The sequence below is a fragment of the Gymnoscopelus braueri genome (assembly GCF_963280865.1).
Source record: "Gymnoscopelus braueri genome assembly, chromosome: 11".
NCBI lineage: Eukaryota > Metazoa > Chordata > Actinopteri > Myctophiformes > Myctophidae > Gymnoscopelus > Gymnoscopelus braueri.
Genome location: NC_137613.1, coordinates 51,468,153 through 51,482,212, shown reverse-complemented (window position 1 = coordinate 51,482,212; position 14,060 = coordinate 51,468,153).

The window sequence follows — 14,060 nt, the reverse complement described above, 5'->3', positions numbered from 1 at the left end:
TGCCTTACCAGTCATCAGCGCCGTACAGGGCCTATATAGGTATAGCGGTGGCTGTGTGGCCTGTATGCCGCTGTTCTGAGGTGATCTGTGCCGTTAAAAGCCGTCGATCAGTTGGTCCCAGTGATGCTCTCTCTCTCCTCCGCCTCATCTCCTCCTCATCTCCTCCCGTGTTAAAGTTGATGCTGCAGTTTCACGCCACGCAGAACAGCTCCCTACTATGCGTGGTGTCGCCCCACGCACGCCACCACCATGCACAGACCACGCACACAGCTGGGTGGATGTAGGCTATATATATGGATGGATGGTATGGAGTGGATATAGAGAACCATGCATTGCATGCACACACTGGCTCCCATCCACGCATACATTCAGCTGGGTGCTGCTTGCCTGCTTGGCACTCGATCGCCACCATCCCACCCTGATACCCCGCCCCCTAACAGCCACTACAAGCAGTGGTGTAAAGTAACTAATTACATTTACTCAAGTACTGGTCTACGTATGATTTTGAGGTACTTTTACTTTACTGGAGTATTTTCAATGTTCGGTACTTTTACTTCTACTCCACTACATCTCAGAGACAAATTACATTTAGGCTACTCCACTAGAATTATTTGAAAACTTTAGTTACTAGTTACTTTTTAGATTTAGATTTGTATTACTAAACATACATTAACCACTTAATCTCTCTACATATTTCGAGCTATTTGAAACTAGCCGATCTACATTGTTCTTACATTGTGTGATCTACTTTGAGGTCAATACTTTTGTACTTTTATTAAAGTAAATTCTGAATACCAGACTTTTACTTGTAAAGGAATATGTCTACATTGTGGTATTGATACTTTTACTCAAGTAAAAAAATAAATTAGTACTTCTTCCACCACTGACAATAAGTGCTGTGGCATTGAGAAAGAAAAACAATATAGCCCTATCTTTATTCTCTGGGGTGAAAATGTTCTATATTGTTGTTGTTAGAATAAGTGTTAAATAGCTCTATGTTGTGATAGTCATACAGCTATAGAGTGTTTGTTCAGTAACAGGGGTCTCCCTGTCTCTATAGCTCTTTAAATAACATACTAGAAAAGTGTGCTCCTCGGAGCGCAGATCCGCGCCAGGCAGGGTTGCCTACCCAGGGCTTCCTGTTACAGCGCCGATGAGGCCAAATTTGAAACATTTATGCTGGTATTTCTTCCTTGACCTATAGTGGGAATGTGCATGGAAGGTTTCACTGCAATCGGAAGCTCTGTTCAATATTTGTGGCCAATTGTAGCCAATCGGAATGGAATATGAAATATCTGACGAATAGGCCTTGATCACATGACTACAGGGATAATGTGGAGGGTCAAAATCTGTAGGAGTAATATATATTTTTTGTGTGTTTAATAGCAAAAATTGCTTCTTCCTTGGCGTTGCAAAGTTTCCCTCCAATCGGTCCAGCAGTCGCTTAGCTGTTCACAGACTGACAGACCGACGGAGAAACAGACTTACAGGAGTGAAAACATAATCCCTCGCCTTTTGCCGTTCCGGCCTGACGGGGATGGATGAATGATACATTTTCAGGATACCAATGTCATCCAATCAGGAGAGAGAACTCAAACAGAACAGAGGATAAACACATGAAGAAAATAAATGACTTGGAGCAATATACAATTTAAGCCGATAGCCTAAATGGTTCTCTTTCCTGATTTGCTGAAATTGGTGACCCACCTGAACATTTAATTTATGTTTACTAAAGAGCTGGAGAGACCCCTGCAGAACTAACACTCTAGCAATGGTTTCTATCAGAATATTGAGCTTTTTTTATTTATTTATTTTTTATCCCACGATTTTTGTAACCCTTTTTTCACCCGGTGCCAATTTATAAGTGTTCCTGGGCGCTACACCCTCACAGCCTAGGGAGGCCAGGGCCGAGCTCATTCCTCCTTCAATGCATAAGAGCCAACTGGCCTTCTTGTCACCTGACAGGAGGGAGTTTCCCCGGTAGGACGTAGCGCGTGGAAGGAACATGTTACTCCAACCAGTTCCCTTCCCCTCCATCAGGCGCCCCGGCTGTCATGGGGGCGGCAGTATAGTGACCAGGATTACTACATGATTTACTTGAGTTACTACTGTAACTTTTTAACAAAAACAAAACAACAAAAAACAGTTTTGTTTTAACCAAAACATCTCACTTGCGCCTTTAACTAAGTCAGACCCGGTGCAGATGTCATAGTGTCAAACTCTAAGTCTATTTAATTAATACAACAATAATAATAATCTTATTCTTAACTCTCTACTCTTACCAGTACCTGTGCCTATATTCACGCTTGACGCTGTTGCTGCTACAACACCTATCTCCCCACAGGGAACAATAAAGGTCTATGTTACTTTATCCAGAGAATAGTGCAGACACTTATAGCCTTAAGTAAGTTTAGGATTAATGTTATCACATTGTAGAGCAGCTTAATGAAGACTGCTGGGGCTCTGTTATGTGTCCCAGCTCCATTTAGCTTGTTTTTGCACCTGGGTTGCCAGGTTGCTTCCAAGCCTGCGCTCCAGGGACCTGGCTCTGTTGACGGACCAGGCGGCCTCACAGGTTGGGCCCTAGGGTATTGCACCAGAACCAACCAGGGTTATTATAGTTGACTACAACTAAATGAAACAACTAAAACTAGAATTGGGAAAAAAATAACGTTTTAGTTAACTGAAAAAAGAAAAAATTAGGCTAAACAAAAGAACAAAAAAACTAACTGAAATTATTTTGTGTATTTACAAAACTAATTAAAGCAAACTAAAATGTCCTTAGTTTTAGGTCGTCAAAACTTCAAAAGTAGCAAAAAAATTGCACACAACGATGCTTGTAGATCAGCTATTTTTGCTATTTGTCTGACCTTGTTGAATGTTGCCCCAGAGACTAATCCATACCTTACAATAAATGCAGGGAATCTCTGTACGTGTACACATACGTACGTATGTACGTCTGTAATCCACGCATCTTGAGAACCGACTCAACAACTCAAATTCGACCCAGGGACTGCAGTGCCCGGCATCGAGTCAGTGGTCTTAAACCACCAAAAAAGGCTCTGGCGGTGGCCCAAATGAACCAAATTCCCCTCACCTGTCGAATTCCCCACACCTGTCATTTGATTAGCTAGTCCACTTTTCACAGTCGGTTTGCACACTTCAGACATTCTCCACAAATTCTCCACCGGCGATCATCCCCCCCCATGCCCATATATTGATAACATCAGAGATCTCCATGGGCATAAAAGATAAAAGGGACACAGGCAGACAGACATATACAGAGATCTCCATACATCGGCACAGAAGGAACACAGACAGACGGTTGCAATGGGTACTCTGACAACGGGTATAACGGGTATGCATAACAGGGTGGGGCATGCATTATCTATTTGCATCATTCCCAACTAGCATTGTTCCCGAGTAGGCCAGCGCCTGACAGGCGCAGGTCTAGTCTTACAATAAATGTGCGAGAGGTCTGTCTAGGCGGGTGCAGTTATGGTTTGACCCAAAACAAATTGCAACAAAAGGTTTTTCAATGGATTATTGTAGTATTAGGTGTACTTAATAACATATCAAAAGTTTACCAAAATCGGACCACTAGAAAGGTAACATTTTCAAGATGGCCGCCGCCAGTTCCTTAAAAAGACCATTACTCCTTCATTATTCATCCTAGACAAGTAATGTTGGTGCCTAACCCCATGTTTTGGTAATCTTGAAATCTAATTAGCATATATAAATTATAGTCAAGTGATTACAAGTTCAATTATAAAGGAATTGGTTATAATCATGGTTATAAGCACAGCATATATATATATATATATATATATATATATATATATATATATATATATATATATATATATAACAATGTAATTTGACATTTCTCCCTTTTCTACATAATGCCCAGGATTGGTGAATTGGTAATTCACATTCTGTTGAAGCTTTCAGGAGATTTTTTTTCATACCAAAAAGGAATAAATTCATTATTACTGGGTGGTACTGTGACATTTGTAAACATTGTAAGTCAGCACAGAGCTATCACAACATTTAGTGTCTACTGTCTTGGGTAGGGGTGGTAGAGGAGTGTGGTCGGATAGGGTTCAGATTTGCTTGTCACAGACATCTTATTCCTGAGATTGTAGTAGTTGTGTAGGGTTTTAGTGCAAAATTAATTTCACATGTCTTTTATTTTGTGATTGGTACTGCTGGCAATAACCTTGAACTTTGATATTTTTTTAAAATGTTTTTTTTCTGGATAATTTTATCTTTAAAAATTGATTTGAGGGGAGAGGACGCTCTGAGCCATAATGATAAGTCACTGGGGGCCCCTGGGAATATTAATGGTCAGCCACCAACCAGACACAGACTCTCCTGTGAGCCAGTCAGACATAGGGACACCCCTGACTGCCTGACACACAGTCATGTGTGGACATGTCACGTGGAGGTCTTACAACCACAACTATGGGGGGGGTCCCTCCTCACTAACTATGCCCACTCACAAGTGCCCATCTCGGGCATAGGAGCTAGCATGGAGGTCCACTTGGGTCCAGTGGGACTATCCAGTGAGCCAGGCGACATAGGGATACTCCTCTCAGCCTAACGCATAAGCTTAATTTCTGCCTCCTCCTCACTCTGTCCTCCAGCGTGAGGACAGAGTGCCATTTGGAGTGAAATCTGGCAAGATACAAGTGTATCTTTCATGTATCGTTTGGGGAACTGTCTTCGTTGAAATGCGTGGCGTATAATTTCTCCTCCTCCACATGACAACCCTCAGAGCTCTGGAATAGTCCAGCAATCCAACTGTGTGACACGTCATAATTGCTGTTACTTCAAAATGACGCTCCTTGCCTCCTCGCCTCCTCGCTCGGAGGCAGAGCTTAGGCGGGAGTGGAGGACTTGAGGATGGACACTTGAAAATTGGAATTTGGCTATCGCGATGCACATCGTGCATCAGGGGCTGACAAGCCCCATTCTCTTTAGCTGCCTATGAGCACTCGTCCTGAGCTCCCAAGTGCCCACTATAGCTTTAATGGGACATGTCTGAGCCAACTGTTGAAGGGTTTGCACCTCGGACATGGGGGAGAGGAGAAGCTCAGGGTCTCCTTGGCTCCTATAACTTTGCTCTTCTGTGCTCCAAGTGCCCAGGGAGCAATCCAGTGACCCCCACTCCCTAGTACCCACCTGAGGGGAACCCTAGGCCCACTAAACTCTACACCAGACCCCATTTTACCTCCTCACACAACACCACCCTCATACTCCCCTCTGCCTAGGCACCCAGTAGAGAAATGGGTTCTGGCACCTCTGCACTAACCTCCGTAGCCACCCCTCTTTACACACTCACACTGATTGCCTTCCTAATGTGTTAAAAAAGTTTTTCAATTTTTTTGTCTACAAGATGACAGTTTGATTCACATTTGATCCACAGAGCTATCCAAAATGTTTCAATATTGCAAGCAATACTATATCAACTGACAATATTCTCTTTCTCTATCACCTTCTGAATGACTGAAAATTGTGACTATTGTTTTGTTGTGTTTTGAGGATATCTTGAAGCCTTGTTCCAGTAAAACAAATATAATTAGTTGAAACGGGTGAACATTTCAGAGGGTTTTAATAGAGTCAAAAATAAAATATTGGATTTCACAATTATCTAAATGTATCTCTGCAATTTGGACAAGTCCTGTGGATTTCTATGCCCCCAAAACATAGGGTTAGACACAAAAAGTACTTGTCTAGGATAAATAATGAAGGAGTTAGGTTATTTTAAAGATTTTTTTGGGCATTTTGGACGCCATCTTGAAAATAACACCTTTCCAGTGATCAAACTTTGGTAAACTTTTAGTATGTTATTAACTCTTTGACTGCCAGAGTATTTTCATAAAGTACTCCCCCAGTGCCAGCAATTTTCGTGTTTTTTTATTTTTATATTTTGAATTTTTCTCATGAAAATAATTTAAGGACACATAATGTAAAGACCCAGCACAAATCCGCCACTAGAGCGCAGCACATGACAGCTTTGATCATGTCGTTGGGTCTCTCTCACCCTTCTTCATAGATTAGACAAGGAAAAACATGAAAACGGATGTGACGTCCCCCCCATTGTTTTGATCGGCGAAAATTACGTTGTGATATACGACGGCGATGACTGATCGTCACCCAGACCATAGATTATAGAAGAGAAACTGTCCGTTTGTCCGTCATACCGTGTGAAAGACCGTTTATTTACCTATTTTGGACGAAAATGACTGGGGAAAAGAATCAAAAACCGGAAACGGAATCCAGGTCATGAAACCGGATGCAGATGTCCGTGAAGTAAGTGGAACTCGAGAATAACATTGAATATTAAGCAGCATAGCGCAATCAGAGATTAAACAATGAACGCGCGTCCAGCGCGTCGAGCGCGTCGAGCGCGTCGACGGCCAACTGGACAAAGTAGCACTTGACGCGTTATCGCGTCGTCCGCAGTCAAAGAGTTAAGGACACCTAATACTACAAAAAACTGTTGAAAAACGTTTTGTTGCAATTTGTTTTGGGTAAGGTGCTTTTTTTTCATAACTGCACCCGCCTAGTCTGTCTGTCTGTCTGTCTGTCTGTCTGTAGTTCACACATCTCGAGAACCGTCCGAACGACTGACTTGAAACGTGGTGCTCACGTAACCGACGACCCGAGGGAGTGCCGTGCCCGGTATTGAGTTGGTCGTGTTCTGATAGGCGGTTGTCCAGAACCGCTGATCCAAACAATACGCCCATATGCGTGCATGACCATATACTGTACGTATGGGAACGACCAACTTCAAACTTGGCGTGCGCATTGGCGAGGACCCGAGGGCAGGGTTGCATTGCTCATGGGACGGCCTTGCACGCCGTGCAGGAACCTATTTGACCAGGAGCATGCGCAGGCACACGCATAGATTTAAAACAACTTTAAAGACGGGGTGCCGGGTTTTTTTCCAGTGATTTTTCCCCCCCTAAAACACAATCATCAGGTATTATGGTTATACTAGGAGGAAGATTTTTTTCAAAAAAGTGTACAGAAAGTGTTAAAATTATGTTTTTATGTGGACACACCTCCCGTTCATTAAGTATACCTGGTTCTCACCTTAGCACCTCCTCCACCACCTTAGCACCACCCACCTGTCCTAGTCCCTCCTCCTCCTCATGCCCACACCTGTTGTGTTATGATAATGAGGGGGAGGGTATCATTTGACTGTGTCATTAAAGTGCTGTTTTTCTATTGGCACGTTTGACCCTCAAGGTTTCAGCCTCCAGGAATAAACTCAAAATAGTCAGAGAAGACATAAAACACCATAAAAACACCACCAGGGGGCTTAATGAAGTTCTATCAACCTCATAGACACATGAAAACCAGAAAAAGTGCAAAACCATGGCACCACCTCTTTAAATTCACACCTCAACAAAGTTTACAAAGGCTCCCGACTCACACCAGGTGGATTAACAATGAGCCTAGATGCATATCAATTGTCCATTGTGTGACCTGTAGTGTACGTCACGTCATTAACAGTGCAACCACGCTCCAATTCAGCATTGCAACACTGCCCAAGGGTGTGCGGTGCCCGGCGTCAAGTCATTCGTATAGGCTGTTGTCCAGAACTGCCGATCCTGCACTCGACGCCGGCATGCCCATAGGCATATTATGGAGATCCAGTTCCACCGATCCAACCGATTTGCCCATATATGGGCTAGCCGAGTCGGTCGGAAACGTGATTCTAGCCTATCCGAACGGCTTGAAGTTGGGCATGTTTATTCTCAAGGAGGAGCACTTGCAGTTCTGGGAACGTCTCAAGAACCACACAGCACGTGTGAATGAGCCAGATACAGGTATTGTCAGTCAAGTGCTGCTTGAACTGGAGGACAACGTTGAGAGGCACAGCGTTACGCTGAGCCATAACTTGGATCTCCCTGAGCCTGATCTACTTCACGTTGTGCTTACTATTTCCCGCATCATCCAGCACCAGACAGAGCACAAACATACCGGAGCTTCAGACTCATATCGCTGAAACCGAGGACCTTCTCAATGACGAGCAGTCATTTTGTCAACACAACGATGGAGAGTGTGGAACAGGGACTTGGCAATTGATGCCAAGTGGTGGGACTGGGAAAACATTCACATTGTCTCATCCCCCACAAAGTCAGAGCACACGGCAAAGTAGCACTTGCAACAGCAGCAAGTGCCATTGCGGCTGCCCTCCTGCCTAAAGGGACCACCTTCATAGCAGGATCAAGTGCCTTCTCATTCTCACTGACGCTACCGCCAGTGTTGCCAGATTCTGTGAGAGAAACAAGCAACCAGGTCTAGGAAAACCAGCCCAAAAGAAGCACTTTAACATATACATCAGCTATTTGAAAATAGCAGATCTACAAGATTACGACGCGTCGCGATGCGATGCGACGCGTTGCGACGCGTTGTGAGCTTGTAGATCGGCTATTTTCAAATACAATCTTTCGGGGAAATTATAATAAGCAGATCTGGCAACCCTGGCTACCGCCACCGGCGCGGCATAACGCTCGGATCAGCCGTTATTTTACTGTGAACAGTGTGACAAGAGTTTCAATCAGTTAGGTCACCTAAAGAGAGGTGGCCACTAAGTAAGATTGTCCTTCTTGGTCCTTGTGGATCTTCAGGTGAGCAAAAAGGACAATCCTTGAGTTGCATTCTTAGGTGCAGTGTGGGTAGAGGTTAGTCTCTCCTTTCGCTGCGCTTGTCTTCCGCAGCATGGCGGAGGTCATTATTATACAGTGCAGTGCCTTCGTGGACAAGTCTTCTTCAGGTCTCCTTGTTGGTTGTCCTGTCTTCCTAGGTGTTAAGGTCTATGTGGCACTTTGGCGATAATAATAATAATATAATAATATTAATATTAATATTGATAATATTTTCCTTATACTCTTTTATTTTGACTTCCTGGGGCACATTTTTCCTATGACAAGCTAGGAATATAGGACGTGTTTAGAAAGGCGGTAGTCCGGTATACGGACGACCATACCGGTCCATCTGATCTGATGTTGTGCGATGATGCAGTGATGGTGTTGGAGCATCTATCCTCCCAGGTGATCCTGAGGATTTTTTGAGGTACCTCTGAGGATGTGCCTCAAGTGCCTTCAAGTGCGAGGTGGGTGGCACTGCTGTTTTGTAGACCAGGATTTTTGTCCTGGCCTGAAGGCCGCAATGATCAAATTCCCTATTTTTTCAGTCATTCTCAGTCAGTTAAATGGTTCCATTTGTATACTCTCAGAGTTACAGAACCCGTTAGGGTCCTGGTAGCCCCCAGACCCGATGTTGAGAAACTGTGGGTTTAGCTGATAGATGTTAAGAGTTGTGAAGTGTCAGATGAGTGGAAGAGGGGGCTGGCCGAGCTTGTGCTGATCTACCAGGTAGTCTTCTCTTACGACAAGTTGGATTGTGTAGAAGCGCATGATTTTGTCCACCGTATGTACCTCACGGATCAGCGCCTCTTCCGGATCAGCTTTCAATGCGTCGCACTGCGACGCATTGTAAAGCTTGACGATCTGCTATTTTCACTAAAAGCTTTCCCCATAATAACAGAAAACAGAAAAGATACTAGCATAGAGCCCTGAGGGACTCCGCTCAATCATAATGGGATTTAAGTGGTTAAGCATGCATGGCAACGGCTTGTGTTGTGTGTGGCGTCAGACCAGAGCTCCAGGTCGGCCTATTAAGGTGTGAAGATGCCTTTAGACAACAAAATAAATAAATTAGTTCAATAGCTTAGTTGCTTTAGGATTTAGGATTTACATAGGTAGTGATGCTACCAGAAAAAGACAAAATAGAGAGATAGCTATATCGATCGTTAGACCTTCATTGATTGGAAATTCTGTCGCTAGAGGAAGCACAGAAGGTAGATTACCGATAGAGTAAAAGTTCTATAAGATACAAGTAATATAAAATATTCATACATAGAGTGATATAGAGAGAGAGGGAGGAAGGGAGAGAAAGAGAGAGCATGTATACGGCTAAATCGTCCAGCCCCAAAATACATACGAATACTACCAAATGCGACGTCCCCTGCCCAGTGCCGAGACACTGTCACATCCGCTCTGAGGCCTGTAAGCAAATAACCAGACAGAAACAAGGAGACACAGACGAACCAAGGTCTTACAGGTTTACCAGGACTTTAACCCAGCCAGTAGACAGAACGACACATCAGCCGACTTACAAAGGAAAGAAAACCCACAACTGTAAACAGTGTGACAAGAGTTTCAAGAGGATACATAACCTGGAGACCCACCAGCGCATCCACACCGGAGAAAAACCTTTCCACTGCAAACAGTGTGACAAGTGTTTCAACGTGTTAAGTAATCTAAGAAAACACCAGCGCTTCCACACCGGAGAAGGGCTTTTCCACTGTCAACATTGCGACAAGAGCTTCGTTCAGTTAAGTCACATGGTGACGCACGAGCGTATCCACACTGGAGAAAAACCTTTCCAATGTGAACAGTGTTACAAGAGATTCAACACCTTGAGTGAGCTTAGGTTACATCGGCGTCACCACACCGGAGAGAAACCTTTCCACTGTGACCGGTGTGGCAAGAGTTTCAATCGCGCGGGTACTTTGAACAAACACCAGCGTGTCCACACCGGAGAAAGACCTCACGTATGCGCACAGTGCAACAAGAGATTCAGTCGTACGGACAGCCTGAGGATACACGAGCGAGTCCACACCAGAGAACGACCGTACCATTGTAAACAGTGTGGCAAGAGTTTCAGGCACTTTGATGGCATGAAGTCACACCTACGTAGCCACACTGGAGAAAAACCTTTCCACTGCAAACGGTGTGACAAGAGTTTCAGTATGTCATGCACTCTGAAGACACACCTACGTATCCACACCGGGGAAAAACCTTACCATTGTAAACAGTGTGGCATGAGTTTCAGACAGGTAGGCGGTCTGACGGGACACCAGCGTATCCACACCGGAGAAAAACCTTTCCTCTGTAAACATTGTGACAAGAGTTTCACCCGATTGGGTAGCCTGGCCAGACACCTGCGCGTGCACACGGAAGAGAGACCGTACTATTGTACATGCTGCGACAAGAGTTACAAGTCGTCGATCACAATGAAGGCACACCAGCGGCTCCACACCGGGGAAAACCTTTCCGGTGTAAACGGTGTGACAAGAGTTTCACCCAGTTGGGTAGTCTGACCAGACACCTGCGCATGCACACGGCGAGAGAGTCGGGTCGCAGAGGTAACAGTTCCAGCAGAAAGTTCCAGACTTCCCTTCCCCCGGGGGGCCACATTAGCCTCTTCTTCCTGGGGGATCCCGATGCGTTCCAAGGCCAGCGTGGAGATATAACCCCCCCTCCCACCCTGTGGCCTCCTCCCAGTGGGACGAGAAAAACCTTACACCTGTAAAGGGTGAACCAGGAGTTACACCAGTAGGGTAAAAATTAGGGACCCATACAAATGAAGGAATCAAATCGGAATCGATATAATCCTCTGTCCTATATCATGCTACTGCTTTCCATTGTGTTGTAATAGGTTACTATTCATTGTGTTTCTTAAAGGGGCCACACCATGAATTTCATTTTTTTTGGGGGGGGGGGTATTTTTGGGCTCCCCAGTGTCTCTTGTACCCCAAATTTTTTTTTTTTAACATTCAGTCATTCATTCTCATTTCAGAGATTTTCAGAATGGGCGTGTCTGAACAGGCCATTTCAGAATGGCAATGCAAGTGACATCACTTGCATTGCCATTGCATTGATGCTGGCCAGACAGAATTGCTCAGTAGCCCCCCCTGCCCAAGAGGACGTTTTGGTATTGCAGCTGAAAGTGCTGTATAAGCCAGAGACAATTGACTTGGGATGAGTATATCTGAGTGATGATTTAGGCTCAAACCCTTTGAAAAAGGTTTGAGGGACATACACCATATGATATTAAATATCAAATATTTTTTTTAATTTCATGGTGTAGATCCTTTAAAGGTAGGGTAAGTGATATGTTTTGTTAAAATAAGTCTTAAATAGCTATATATTTACTATATATACTACTATACTATATTCTGATTCTTAAAGGTAGGGTAGGTGATATGTTTTGTTAAAATAAGTGTTAAATAGCTATTTATTTACTATACTACGATACTATATTCTGATTCTTAAAGGTAGGGTAAGTGATATGTTTTGTTAAAATAAGTGTTAGATAGCTATATATAGCTACAAGCATTGCTATACAGTCTCCCTGTCTCTCCAGCTTTTTAGAAAACAGAAACATAATTTTCAGATCGGGATACCAAGACCACTGCTGTTGTTTTAAACAGTGATTCTCAACCTTTTGAATTTGAAGGACCCCCACTTTGATATGCATCTAGGCCACGGACCCCCAGTTGGTGCAATCTTTTATTTTTTATCTCTGGGACCCAATCAATTAACACTCAGGATTTCAAAGTGTTGATTGAACTCTGAGAGTGTACAAATGGAACCAAATGGACCCTTAAGGTCCATTAGCTTGCATTTCTGCATTACTAACCCATAAGGGCCCATTTGGACCCCTGGTGGTCCCCAGACCCCACGTTGAGAACCAGTGCTCTAAACCAGTGGTTCTCAGAAATCTTTCAGGGTGCGACTCTGAATAATAGCAGATCTACAAGCTCACAGCTATTTTCACACATTTTTGTTGCCTTTTCTTATTTTATATTTGACAATCTGGCCAATGTTTGGCAATTCTTTATTATATTGTTTGTTGAGCGCTGCTTCCGGCAGTAATTTATTTTTCTATTTTCATTTTAGAGCTATTAAAAAGGTATTATAAGTCCTTAAATGTCCACTTTAGAAATGTGCAGATACCCTATATGCTTATACTGTATCTAGTTGGTTTGTTTACTGTTGAGTGAGAAAACAATGTTGCACATTAAGCTAATCATCTGGGGACCCCCCTAAATCATTTAGGGACCCCCAGAACAGTGGTTCTAAAAAGTTTGAGAACCACTGCTCTAAACAAACCCTACACACACACACACACACACACACACACACACACACACACACACACACACACACACACACACACACACACACACACACACACACACACACAAAATAGTCACATGACTAGATTTATGTGACTATGTACCTCTGCATGCACCTCTTTGCCCACAAATTTGCACTTTCCCTCTCTGTGTGTGTGTGTGTGTGTGTGTGTGTGTGTGTGTGTGTGTGTGTGTGTGTGTGTGTGTGTGTGTGTGTGTGTGTGTGTGTGTGTGTGTGTGTGTGTGTGTGTGTGTGTGTGCGCGCGTGTGTGTGTGTGCGTGCGTGCGTGTTCGTATGGGGAATGCTGCAACGAAGGAAACATTATAATCAGTTTACAGAAACATCTTCTGATGCACAACCTTGGACACATCGTCAGCGTTGTTTCCTGGAGTCACTGGGTGTTTCGGGTCTTACAACAGTCAGACACCCTCCTCCAGGCGACCCGACTGAGGCTGATCAGACCCCGGCCATGTGTCCAAGTGGCATTCTACTGCCCTCACTGCTCTCCCCTCTTCAACCAGAGCCATCTGGAGGCCTTTTCTGCTGCCTCCCCGTGTGTTGCCTATGGCTCTTCTTGGGTTGCCACCTGTTATGCCCGGTGTACCGTATAGGCTTTGCTCAGGGAGTGACTGCCGAATTCTCGACTGCCCACCTCCACTGGCATATACACCTGGTCCTCCACCCGTTCCTCCGACAATCCTCCACCAGCTCTTGGTACTTCTCCCTCTTTCTTTCTTTCTTTCTTGAGACTCCTCCATCCTCTCCTCCCACAGGGCAGTGTTAGCTCCATGCATGATCGGTTGTCTTGTGGCCTCAAAGAATTACAAAATTGTAAAAGTAGCTGATCGACAAGCTCAAAATGCCTATGTGTAGCTACACTGTGGCTAACAACAATGCAGAGCTCAAGACCCTGATGCTAGACAGGAGGGTGTGGAGGGCAGCGATTCAGGAGTCCAGAGCTGGTGTTGACTAGTCCACACTCATCGCATTGCCTTGTACCACAGTTCCAAGGACGGCCTTATTGTGCTTCAGTATAGAGTTTCTGCATGCTGTACT